Raw genomic sequence first — 14,355 nt, forward strand, 5'->3', positions numbered from 1 at the left:
AAACTTTAACAAGTTGTCATTCTTAAACTACTGGTTCAAATTGACTGAAATTTTAAATATTCCGTGTTTATACAATGCCGGATTAGTTACTGAAGATTCAGGTTTCTTGCTTTATCCACAACCGAATTATAGGGGGTCGAAAAAGGCCCGAATTGCTTCGAGAAAAGGATGGTACGGCCGTGCCGCTTTTTTTTTGCTCGACTTGGCGGGGGCACTGCCGTGCCCCCAGAAATGAAATTATTTTATATTACGATTTAACCTAATATTACGTTTTAATATTAGTTGTGTAGTTAGGATAAACTGTAACGTGAATGAATTATGCTTTGGAATGTGAAATTACTATAGGCCGATGTAAAATTAAGCACCGATGAAATATGTGATTGCTTAACTAGTTCCTACAATAATTAAACACTTTGACTTGTACTTCTGAATATGTATTAAGTTTTAGAATATGAAATTGTTTTAAGCCAATTGAATTTAAGCACCGATAAGATAAGTGTTTGCTTAAATAGATCTTACAACAACTTCCTACTTTGTTAAACAAAGAACCTAATACGAACGGAATTGAATTTGATTTTAGATTATGAATTACGTGTGACCAGTAATACCATAAGCTTCTGAATATGATAATTGATACGCAAATTCCCGGGTTTCGGCACCAGAAATAATGTAGAATCGCACCAAGCCGAAATAGCGGGTGGCTTCTACTACATTAGGGAAAATTACGTTAACACAAAATCGATGTTCGGAAATAGTGAGCAGCAAAAACAATGCACCACGTACCTTGGAGATGCTGCAGCACTCGATGAATTTGCGCCCAATTATCCGATGCGATACACGTGTTTCAATGGCCGCCGCGCGCGCACACTGCAGAGGAGCGGCTCGATCGAATGCGGAAGTACAAGTGTCGACCACAGATTAAGGTCTCGACTGTCGTGGTGCATGACAGTTGCAAAATAATTTGACAACCTTTGTTTGCATACTCTGTGCCAAACATCGATAATAGACACCACGATCAATTACACGGTAACGAAACACAATCTATTAAAAAAAACCGCATCAAAATCCGTTGCGTAGTTTCAAAGATTTAAGTGTACAAAGGGACATAGGGACATAGGGACAGAGAAAGCGACTTTGTTTTATACTATACATAGTATAAAACAAAGTCGTGATAAGATTTAGTATAATAAGTATAATGTAGTGATAGTGATGATAAGGAACATAGAAATTGACAAACCTTGTTATAAAGAATATCCCGATACTCCTTGACATTATGCGAGTCAGGGTAAAGGCCTGCCATTCCCGAGATGACGACCCTGTCTCCAGATTTGTCGGGGCATTTTGTTCCCTCACCCGACACTTCTTGCGGTTTTGGCGCCATGTCACCTGAAATATTAATGAGCTAAAAGTTCATTTATATTATGTAAAAATATGTAACTATGTACATATTTTTCAGAATATTTCAACACTTTTCTGTAAATATGAATATTGAATAATCCTAATGCTAATATTGGAAATATAATAATTCATGACGATTTTTGCCCTGTCTCATTTGAATTTTGTTTTCGTAAATTATAATAATGTATGGAAAACTAATTTTATATAATTTATGTATGACTAGCTGTTCCCTCAAACGACCTTCGTGGTTATTTGACTCTTATTTGTTACTAGGTATTTTACTAGCTTTCTGCACGTGACTTCTTCTCTTTTTGTAATTACTATCTAAAAATATACCTATTATTTTATGTAATATAATTTTAAATTCTCGTTATTTTTAATTCTCTTTGCTTTGATTTCGATTTTATGATTTTTTCATCGGAAACGATCTTTTTATGAATTAAGGTGAAATGACAGAACAAAGGTTAGCGGTTCAGTTAGTAAATAACAAAATTAGTCCATTGAAATGTTACATTTTTTAGGCCTAACCTTGCGTTTTTTAGAGGACGCAATTTTATTTTTTTGATGTGTAGAGGGGGTCAATGTGAAGCTAAAACCAAGTTTGTGGGGTCGCCACCCTTGTCCCACGGCCGCCAACACATCAAAAAAATAAAATTGCGTCCTCTAAAAAATGCAACCCCAAATGGACTAAATGTCTAATACCACATCTGATATTTAAAAATAAGGTTAGATAAAAAAATGTCTACTTTACAAGAAAGAAAATAAAATCCAAATAACACAATCCTAAAATGTATGCGAATGTATGCAAATGCGAAAGTAACTTTTGTCTGTTATTGTGTAGTGGTGGTGCAGACGGGGGTTCGAATCCAGGCGAGCGTGTAGGAAATAAATAGATTTTTCTATATATCTATTTAAGGGGAGGCTCCCTAACATAATTTCTGGCACTGAGAGACCGGTTAGACCGCTACGCGGTGCTAGACGCTAACATAGCCGTAATAAAGTTGAATATCGCGTGCGCTCTTTGTAGTAGGGGAGCCCAGGATGCTAAATGTGGATTTACTCGAGCGTCACGGGAACCTATTAGAATTGGTAGATTAGACCATAGCGAGAAAAAAAGGTCCTATGATGTTTTCACTTTTAGCGGTGGGGAAGGGTTTTTTGATTTTTTTTAATTTAAAAAAGAAAAAAATTGGCTTGGAAATACTCAAGCGCGTTAGATATTGATATTTTGCATGCTCCAGGACGTCACTGAAAAAAAGTATACGTTAATCTGACGATTTAAGTGGCGATTTAATCGCTATGAAGAAAGGGTAAAAAATTAAAGTAATATTATTCGAGCGCGTCAGATTAATATATGGGGGGGTTAATTACAATATAAGAAGTCCCCATTTCGCTAATCTGACGATTCGAGCTCAACCTTAGAGAATTATGGATTATTCAAATTTTCCAGCGGGGCCCCTGAGCGCACCCACCAACCATAACTGCTCATATTGACTAGAGGTACTAATGAATAGCTAAGGTACCGTCCCTTATAGTAATCTGACGCGCTCGAGTAAATCCCAAAATCCCCCTCTTGGCCTCCCCTACTATTGATCTCGTTCGAGCTCGAAACTAAATCTCGTAAGTCTCAGTTTTCTTATTTCGTTTATAACTAAAGTATTAATTGATCTAGACAAAAAATATCTTGAGATTGGATAGTAAACTATATTTTCTTACTGTTAACATTTATTTTAGACATAAAGTCCAAGTAAATCTTTAAAAAAATGGAATAATCCTTAAAAAAGGCATAATTTTTGAATAAAAAATGAATCGAGCGAAAATGTTACAATTACGTAACTGTCTTGTACATGGAAAGAAAAAGACCCAATAAATCATATACTAAAGTTCCATTTTGATTGTATGTGTGACTGTTTCAGAATATTAATGCAAATTCACATAAAATTTAGGGAGCCTCCCCTTAATATCACCACTGCTCTTAACGTTGAATGAAAACATCCATCGTGAGGAAACCGACATATCGAAGAATCAATAGTTCGTCGACATATCTGTATGTCTGTCTCTACTTTACGCCTAACCCACTGAACCGATATTATTGAAATTTTGTACAAATATAATTAAAAACATGAGAAAGGACACAGGATAAGTTTATCGTGGAAATCCTAAGGGAACGGGGTTTTCCCATAACTACGCGAGCGAAGCCACGGGCGGAAAGCTAGTATATTATCTAAATGTAGAAATTACTTACAGGCACTTATTGTCTGTAGAGATATTTACACTGAGATTTAATTAAAACTTAGCCCTTATTTATAAAAAAAATATCAAGTGTTTATTGCGACACTGGTACGTAAATCAGTACCAAGAGCTAGACTTGATTTTGACCCACTAACGGACAGATTTAATTCAAAATTTGTACACTCACCATGGATGGGTGTTAGTAAAATAATTAAATGGGATTGAAGCGTGTTTTTAGTTCTAAACTATATTTCTTTTGATTGAAAGTAAAGGGTAAAAATTGTAAAAAACTACCGAGATAACCTAAAAAGCGGCAAGCGAAATTTAAATTCAATTATTTTTGCTATTCTTGTTGCAAGGCTTTGCTTTACTTATCGTAGAAAGTCAATAAAGCAAAATTAGGGGCAAAGAGGACTTTAAGATTTCTTTCAGGCTATTTCAGAATAGGACATTTCAGTAACAATACCTTTACATATAATAATATATTTCTTAATTACCTGCTAACAACGATGTACCGTTAACAAATGAAACTATTTTCAACAAAACCACAGACGCGACTGTGAACTATTTATTAAAATTAGTTCATTTTATATACAAGAGCCGATAGGTACTTTTTAATAAATGTATGACGCCTAGCAATCAGGAAGGCCTAATTAGCATGTATATACTGAAGTAGGAATTATTGATCCGTCGTAGAAATGTTTGAAAAGCCTACAAATCCAAATAACAACAAAATCTAGATTTTGTTGATATTTGGTATAGCATCAAAAACTTAAAATCTATGAAGAATTTTGTGATATTGTAAATGGAAGAATTATTTCTCATTTTAAGTTATTTAATCCATACTAATATTATAAATGCGAAAGTAACTCTGTCTGTCTGTCTGTTACTCAATCACACCTAAACTACTGAACCAATTTGCATGAAATTTGGTATGTAGATATTTTGATACCCTTGGCTACCTTTTATTGCGAAGTATGTACCACGGGCGAAGCTGGGGCGGACCTCTAGTAAAAAATAAAAACAATTCATGATTTTTTTTTATTTTCATTAAAAATATTATTTTTTCTCACCAAGGTGAAACTTGAATGCTAAGGATCTTCATGGTTTGGTTAGAAAACTATATTTTTGACTAAACTCGGTATTTTTTTTTAATTTAATTATTAACAATCAGTGTTGTCAGCATTTACATTAATTTATCATTATTGATTATGTCATCATTGATAGTGAAGTTTCACCTTGTTGAGAAACATTGTTATTGTGTGTATTCACGTTTTTGGCATTTGGCAAAATAAATTCTTCTTTCTTTGTTCTTTAGATTATACTAGCGGTCCGCCCCGGCTTCGCCCGTGGTACATATGAAAAATAGATGTTGGCCGATTCTCAGACTTACCCGATATGCACAGAAAATTTCATGAGAATCGGTCCACCCGTTTCGGAGGAGTATGCAGACTAACATTGTGACACGAGAATTTTATATATAAGATTATCGTTTGTGTAGTTCTTGGCATGTTTGACTTGTCAAGAGGTCTACGATTTGTCGTTACGTTAGGTGACCACATGGGAGTGGATTTTGAATAGCAAGCGTGCGAGGAATACCGTGATCTTTTCCACAGGAGATCTAAAGAACTCACTCTCTACTCAACTGTCCGAATCAAACTAAACATTGTTTTTGAAGTGAAAACTTCTTTAGCGGGTATAAAATCTTAAACTCGGGCCAGGACACGTGGCCTGATGGAAAAAGCGTAAGACGGACTTTTTTTTTTGCTTTTATATTCCATGCGTAAGACGGATACCATTCCAAAATATCAAACATGCTGAACGTTAATAATCATGTTTTCACTTCTGCCGGCACTCCCGGAGTACAACCCGTCTTTTTTTGCAGTCTCGATCAAAGTTCGATTCAAGTTTTGTATGTACTGCTCCCCCTTGACTCCCCCAAAACAATTAGGCACATGGCAAACATGGCGTCACTGGAGCTAGGTAGGGGACTATTCGAGTCTCGAAAGTAACTAGGGCGAGCGCGGGGAGATGAGATGAGGTGCGGGCGCCGAAACCGCATTCCTGTCATGCGCCTAATTGATTTGGTGGAGTAGTACTTAATGATTTTTTATTGTCGTATGATTGTCAGAAGACAATGTTTTGTACATAACGTTTATCACCTTAAAATATGTTATCAATGACTTGCAATGTTTCTACGTGGCTGAAGTGACCATTTTTTTGTTTCCAAGTGGGACGCGATGAATAAATTTGGATTATAACAACGAAAAATTATAATTCATACTACACGATCACATAATCGTGAAAAATAGAACAAAAGCTAGGAAAATTATTAGTTTACCATAAAAAATTTATTGGTTGCTTTTTATTTGCGGAACGTTTTTTTTCTTATAGTGTCAAAGGGATAGATAATAATTATCTATATCTATGTATATAATTATTATAGTTAATTTGTTATAGAAACAATATTCTCGTCCAAATGTAGACGGATGGTCACATTACGTAAACTTACAAAGTAAACAAATGCATTTTTATAATTCAAATTCAGTGTTTTACTATTGTTTATAAATGTATTCGTGAAGACCTGACCATTACTTATTTTTTAAATTTAAATTACCAACATGTATAAATAATTAATTCCCTGACGCAATTATTTATGTTAATAAAACGGAATGAATATTTATAATATTTTTTATCAAAGGGTCGCATTTAGCGTGTGCGAGGTGCATACTAACTGAAAAATGACGGTGAATCTCAGAGAAAAGCAATCTCGTCAGAAAATATATTTATTATATAAAAATAATTATGTATCATTATGTATAGTTAAATTTTATTAGCATTCCACTAGAGGCTTTATTTGGTTCACTTCAGTGAATTCACTCGCTCGTAATACCCACATTTCCTTAAAATTTCAGGTTATTTTGAAAAAGTCTACAACTTTTTACATGGTCGCATATTATATCTGTGAATTTTAATCCATCAAACGAATTGTTTTAACATAAACGTTAGGCAAACCAAGTTATTTGATTTATATCTTTATGGCTTTAGTCTCACGCTGACCGTCGGCGCTGACAGCTCGGCGCGTCAGGCGCGGTCCTAGCCTGACATTTGGGGGGGGGGGGTCACGCGGCTGAAAATGTAGCAACTCCCCCCCCCTCCAAACAGGCGCGGTCCTAGCCTGACATTTTGGGGGGGGTCACGCGGCTGAAAATGTAGCAACTCCCTCCCCCCCCCCTCCAAATCATACTCGTCAAAAATCGTAGTCAATACAAGTTATAATACATTTCTTACATATTTTTTTTAATATTTTACGAAAATTTTCAGCGTTTACGGCTGTATTGACATAGAAGTTTGATTTTATTACAGCTTATAGATATTATAGACTTGAGTTAATTTAATACATGTAAGGGTTCATGAGTAAAGGGCTACCTACCCCCTTTTTAAGTTTAAAATTATTGAAAATATTTTTTTTTATATATAAACTAATGTAATTAAAAATTCATAATATTTTTCGTAATTATTCCTATATCTGTGTTATAAGACGTTACTTTGTACCAAAGGAGATTGCCCAAGTGACTATGGCACTTGGTATCGCAATCAAACTTATTGTGTCAAGATGAAATATAGCTCAATTTAAAGCTTGATGTTAGTACTTTTATAAACGATTAAAGTTTTTATGTAAATAAGCCGCAGTTCGCGACAATAAAAATAAAACAATAGTTTTTTTCAACACTTCAAAAAAATACTTTATCGAGTTTAAACTAACGATAAACGATAAGTTTTACATTTATTACACAGGTAATATTTTAATTTACAAGATAAATGTGAAAAGTAAATCGTAATAAACATTATTTCAAAATAGTTTGGAAAATCCAAAAGTGCACGCCTCATAATTTTTTTTTAATAATTATTTATTCATTATTATTTTTGTTTATTTAATAACAATTAAACCACATCGAATCAGACCCTGAAAAATGAAAGGGTTCTATTCCTGAGCATACTCAAGCGTAAGAGAAAAAAAAAGACTCGATTAGTAAAGTATTTCGGTCGCTATCGTGTTAACAAGAAAAAGGATCCGCACATACAGACACACGGACGTCCAAGACAGAACTTTTTTAAACTGTTTTTTAACTAGTTTAAATAACAAAAATGACATCAAAAATATCATGAACGTTAAAAATAGTGTTTTTTCTTAATATGTGTGTGTATGTATTATCTTACAAGTGCAATGTATGATACATAAAGACATTTTAAGTTTGAAAAATCAGATTTTTTGCGCGAAGTGACAGTAGTACCCACCTCAACGCTTCGCTTATGAGGCGTGCAATAAATAACGTCGGACAATGCGTCGAATACATTCATTTCCTTAGGTTTATTCCTCTGAGTTCATTTCAAATAGAAACTATGACATATGACGCAGGACGCTTGCAAGAGAGATAGATATACGTGTCAAATCAAAAACCTTTACTTTTATTTATGTTTATTCGGTATAATTAAGACTTAATAGTGATACATATGATCATTATAAATACAAATAGGAATTAACAATATCACGAATACGTGGCACAACTAAAATTTTACCGATACCACCCGTGGTCATTCTCCTTTCAAGACTCTGTGTTCATAGTAAGCACCCTGTAGGTTTTGATTCCCTTGCGAATGTCGAAATTTGCGAAAATTTTCAGCATTTACGTCTGTATCTTTTGATTGCGTTGGCTTATAAGGTTGATTTCTTCACAGCATTTAGGGGCCGTAGACTTGAGTATTCGATATAAATTTCAGCTTAATACCTCTACGCGTTCCAGACAGATAAAATCAAACGTATAAGCCAACGAAATCAAAAGATACAGCCGTCAATTTTTTTTTCATTTTTTCGCAAATTTCGACATTCGTAAGGAATTCAAAACCTAGTGTAGTTCCCGTGTTAGGCCGGGAGATACTGACACAAAATTTCGGGTCATTTGTAACACGATGGCGGTTCTACAGGGGTCATAGTACGCAATGACAAAAAGAAAAATGATGGTCAGAACGCTGGTACCGGCGGACTAGTCGCGTGGGCGTTAGTCGAACTCGTCGGATAAATAGCGAAAGTCAAACGATTTGTAACACAAAAATTTTAGAATTTACCGATAGCCCACAAGCCCGCCATACCGACGCGAATGCGTTGATTTAAAAAAAACAATTCAACCATTTGTACCAGGCTAACGTTATTTTGCACAGGTAATCATCATCGTGCAGCTATTTACGAAAATCGCCATGCCATACTTTTCGGACGATTCCAAATGGTCGCCATATCGCCGAAAATCTGCAAAAATTTTTTTTTTCGCCAAACGATTTGTACCAGTATTGCATTTGGATTTTTGGAGAGTATTTGATAAAATGTGACCATTATTATATTTGTCATACTTCTAGTAGGGGGGAAAAGTGCTGCCATACTTGAAAAATTAATTTATTCGTCACGTTTCAAAAATACGACTGTACAATACGTAAAATAATTTTTAACAGTATGGGATCATTATATTCTGTTTATTTGTATACAATTCTACCTAGAAAAAAATATCGCAGATTGCAAACATGGGTCGGACGATTGTAAGACTTAAGCCAAGACGTAAAAAAAATGAAAAGAATTGGCGATTTGTACCAGTATGGCATTTGGAGTTTTGGAAAGTATATTATGATGCAACCGTGCAACGTGACCATTATTATATTTGCCATACTTTTAATAGAGGGAAAAATTAGTGCCATACTTCAAATCATTCAAATTACGAATAAAATCTTACAATAAAAAAAAAAATCTTATACACATTCGCCACCTCCCACAGGTATGGCATTATCACAATTCTATTTATAATCATTCAGGAGTTGTTGAAAAAAAAAAATTAGGGTGGTACAAATCGTTTGGCGAGAAAAAAAAATTTGCAGATTTTCGGCGGTATGGTGACCATTTGGAATCGTCCGAAAAGTATGGCATGGCGATTTTCGTAAATGGCTGCACGACGATGGTTACCTGTGCAAAAGTTAGCCTGGTACAAATGGTTGATTTGTTTTTTTTAAATCAACGCATTCGCACCGGTATGGCGGGGTGTAAGTCACACTGGAAAAGTATGGCATGACACTACCGCCTACATCTTTTTTATGGGCTATCGGTTAATTCTAAAATTTTCGTGTTACAAATCGTTTGACTTTCGCTATTTATCCGACGAGTTCGACTAACGCCCACGCGACTAGTCCGCCGGTTTGATCATGAATTTATACCATAACATCTCTCTTAATGCAGGCGATTATTTCATTCAAATTAAAATAATAAGACCGGGTATGAGAATTTATTTTAGAAGTTATCTTAGGATCATTTTAACAATATTATCTGTATAAGAATAATATTATAATGTATTTTATTTTTAATTTTCAAACATTTTTTATTGCTTCCCGGCTCCTATTGCCCGAACCGTGACATTAGTAAAATAGACCATAAGCTTCGATAAAAGGATAATCGGAAAGTAGATAGATAGTCAATACCCAACATAAAAATATGTTTTCATTTCGAATCCGGGAGCTCAAAAAATAAATAAAATAAAAAATGTGGCACTCGAGGACTACCGCGGTAAAGCTATTGCATAGCATCGCATCGCTGTGCCGGTTGGAGTGGGAGGGTTTTTTGTTACGGAATTTTTACATGAGAAGCTATGCAATAGCATAAAATAATTTTTGATATTTAACGTACAGAAACGTAGACGATGATATATTACCATGCTAATGTTTATTTATTTATTTATTGAAGTGAAACTTCTTTATCGGGGGTGGAAAAAAATTTTGTGTAACATTTTTGCGTTACGCCGCGCGCGTGACATTTTTGCGTTACGCCGTACTCGTGACATTTTTGCGTTACGCGCCAACTTTTTCTTATCCCTACCACGCGTGATTCGAAGTATACTTTCTCCAGCGGAGTAGGGATAGCGTATCGTTTTAACGTACGTCCTATCACTTTACTTGACCGTTTTTCTATTGCACTCGTATTAATTTCCAACGCTCTATAGTGACGTGGTAATATTACATTAAAGTGATCAGCAAAATCTAAGTGTTTATTTTAATTCTAATTCCAGTGAATTTCTAAAAAAAGTAAGTAATTACATCTCTTTTTCTAATACTTAGGTGTTATTATGGTATTTATTTTTCTAAGTTATTTAAAATTAACCTCACTTTTTGATTGTATTTTTCAATTTTTTACAATTTTATTAATATATGTATAGATATACACTAACACGTGGGTGGAATTATGGTATAAATTTTTTCTAACATTTGAATGTTGATTGTGGTACATATTTATTTTTCTAAAATATTAAAAGTTATTCTCAGTTTTTGATTGAATTTTTTAAAACACCAACACGTGGGCGTGATCATGTTATTTATTTTTCAAGTTATTTAAGCTTAACCTCTGTCTTAATATGTATATATAGTTACTATGTGCGTCATTAATTTCTGACTGTTTCGAGATTTGGTGCAAAATAAAACAGTGTGTAGTTAAATAAAATTAAACAATTGAGTAAAAGTATAATTTCATAGATAACACGTTGAGAAGTTCCCTGTATAAATATATACATATCTTGTATAAATACATACATATGCCTATAGATCTTTACTCAATTGTTTTATTTTATTAATTTTTTACAAATTTTATTTTGCACCAAATTTCGAAACAGTCAGAAATTAATGACGCACATATTATTATATATACGCTTTAATATAGAATATTTTATTTTATGCTTTTTGAAGTGTGCAAAATAAAACAGTGTGTAAATAAAATTAAACAATTGAGTAAAAGTATAATTTCATAGATAACACGTTGAGAAGTTCCCTGTATAAATATATAATATACATACCTTGTATAAATACATACATAATATGCCTATAGATCTTTACTCAATTGTTTTATTTTATTGATTTTTTACAAATTTTATTTACACACTATTTTATTTTGCACCAAATTTCGAAACAGTCAGAAATTAATGACGCACATATTATATATACATACTTACGTTTTAATATAGAATATTTTTTTTATTTTACAACCTTTACAACTTGATCATTAGGAATTTATTACCTCTATTGTTCGAACAAAAATAAGTTACCGACTTTAAGAACGTGCCGACAATGTAAGTACACTATTGTTTCTTAGAAAACATTTTAGGAGTATACGATAATAAATCTATGACTCACGTAAACACGTGTTTGCTTGATTGGTGTCAGGTGTTCAATTATAATTTTATGAATTCAAAATTTATAAGAATAAACCTCAAACTCTCTGTCCAATCAAAATCCGCCTGAGTCGAAATCCTTTATAAGCTGAAAACGGCAGTGGCCGGCGTAAATATTCAAATAGGTAGCGAGGAGCGAAGCGACGAGCATCTTAGGTTAACTTTTGAACTACCGCACGAGCCGAGCGAGCGAAGCGAGCGAGTTGCAGCAGCGGCCGGTGTAAATATTTAAATAGGTAGCGAGGAGCGAAGCGACGAGCATCTTAGGTTAACTTTTGAACTACCGCACGAGCCGAGCGAGCGAAGCGAGCGAGTTGCAGCAGCGGCCGGTGTAAATATTTAAATAGGTAGCGAGGAGCGAAGCGACGAGCATCTTAGGTTAACTTTTGAACTACCGCACGAGCCAAGCGAGCGAAGCGAGCGAGTCGCGGCAGTGGCCGGCGTAAATATTCAAATAGGTAGCGAGGAGCGAAGCGACGAGCATCTTAGGTTAACTTTTGAACTACCGCACGAGCCGAGCGAGCGAAGCGAGCGAGTTGCAGCAGCAGCCGGTGTAAATATGTAAATAGGTAGCGAGGAGCGAAGCGACGAGCATCTTAGGTTAACTTTTGAACTACCGCACGAGCCGAGCGAGCGAAGCGAGCGAGTTGCAGCAGCGGCCGGTGTAAATATTTAAGTAGGTAGCGACGAGCGTGTGACTAACGTATTTCTTTAATATTGTATATAGTAAATTATTTTTTGAAAAATAAGGACATAAAGAAGTTTCACTTCTTACGTGTGTACTCTAGTACACGCACACATTTTTTTTTATTTATTTATGGAACACACAACAATAAATACACATTACATTATATATAGGATGACATTATCTAAATAATTGTATCTTATGTATTTATCAATTATAGGTGTACACAACATTCACATTAATAACACTCATACAATGAAACATAATCGAAAGAAAAACATAATCAATATATTATGTACTAAATTTTTTTATATGCTACTGGAAAAACTGTGAATAATTTGATGCTTATACTGTGCGAGAGATCCGAAAAATATATCAAGATCTGGTAAGAGCATTAGATATTTGTTGGTTGTAAGTAGCACACATGTTATTACAATATTCGTGCCTACAGTATTAATTTAGCCGTATTCATATTTTGGTAATAAGAATTCATAAGTTTTAACATTATTTATTCATAAATGAGTTCATTCACCAACTTCGTTCGCCGATTCAAGTATGAAAAAGTAACTAACATAATTCTGTTTCTTTAAACCATGTTATTTTTACGAATTTTCAGGAAATCGAGTCACTAAATTTTCGTCTTGGGAAAGCAAAATATAAGTTTATCGTTTTCAAAGATTTTCACATAGTAATAAAGAGTAATAAATCATGGTTGAACAATTATTGGTCATTAAGAATAAGCATTTAACCTTCTGACGATAACATTTAATAAATAGATTTGCATATGTTTACAGAGTCGATGCTCACATAATAGAGGCCCTAGGTATAAAAGGAACATGGGGCCCCCTTTATTAATTTATATTTTTAACAAATAATATAAGATGAATCATAATAATTTAGTATTGGAAGTCTATTATCCTAACTAATATTGTAAATATGAACGTATGTCTGTCGGTCCTTCTGTGCCTTCTTCACGTCTCAACTATTGGACCGATTTGGTCGATTGTTTGACCAAGCAGGCGAAGCCGCGGGCGTAAAGCTAGTAAGGAATCAAAAAGTCCTGTAAGCAATTGATTAAACTTTTACGAAAAGCAGGTTTAAATATTTTATTTGTTTGTTTGAACGGGTTAATCTCAGGAACTATGGTCCGATTTGAAAAATTATTTAGGTTTTAGATATTTATCGAGGAAGATATTTATCATCACGCTAAGATCAATAAGAGCGGTGCAATGCGGGTAGGACCGCGGGGCACAGCTAGTTTATTTATAAAGAGAAAATACATTAAAAAACGATGTACGACACTTTTTTTCATTATTGACACGCGTCGTGTTTTAATTTCAGTTATAATTAATGATATACTTTAAAATCATGCGTAATTAATTAAATATTTAAAAACATACTATGATTATCTATATCTATTTTATATCTATTATTTTTACATAAATATATGAAAATCGAAAATCAGAGGGCAAACATAAATCGTTTTTGACATAACATTTTTTTTCAGTTGAAACACTATAGCTGGTGTAAAACTTAATTTAAACGTATTATTTTTTTATTAGCTTTAGATTTACTATGCGGAGATTGATATTGAAAATGGTGATATCATTAGCAACGTTTTATATTTATAGGTCGTGCACTTTTGGATTTTCCAAATTTATTATGTTAATTTAATTGTACATAATATATTTAAACGTTATTAATGTTTCAATTTTGGTTTATTTTCTTTTAATCAATCGCTATCGCATGAGTGCAAGAGTTAGAAAATCTAGCCCCTTTGATTATTCA

This window comes from Colias eurytheme, chromosome 21 (genome assembly GCF_061535395.1).
Source record: "Colias eurytheme isolate Ceu_HAF_F1 chromosome 21, ilColEury1 Martin Lab GWU primary, whole genome shotgun sequence".
In the NCBI taxonomy this organism is placed as follows: Eukaryota; Metazoa; Arthropoda; class Insecta; order Lepidoptera; family Pieridae; genus Colias; species Colias eurytheme.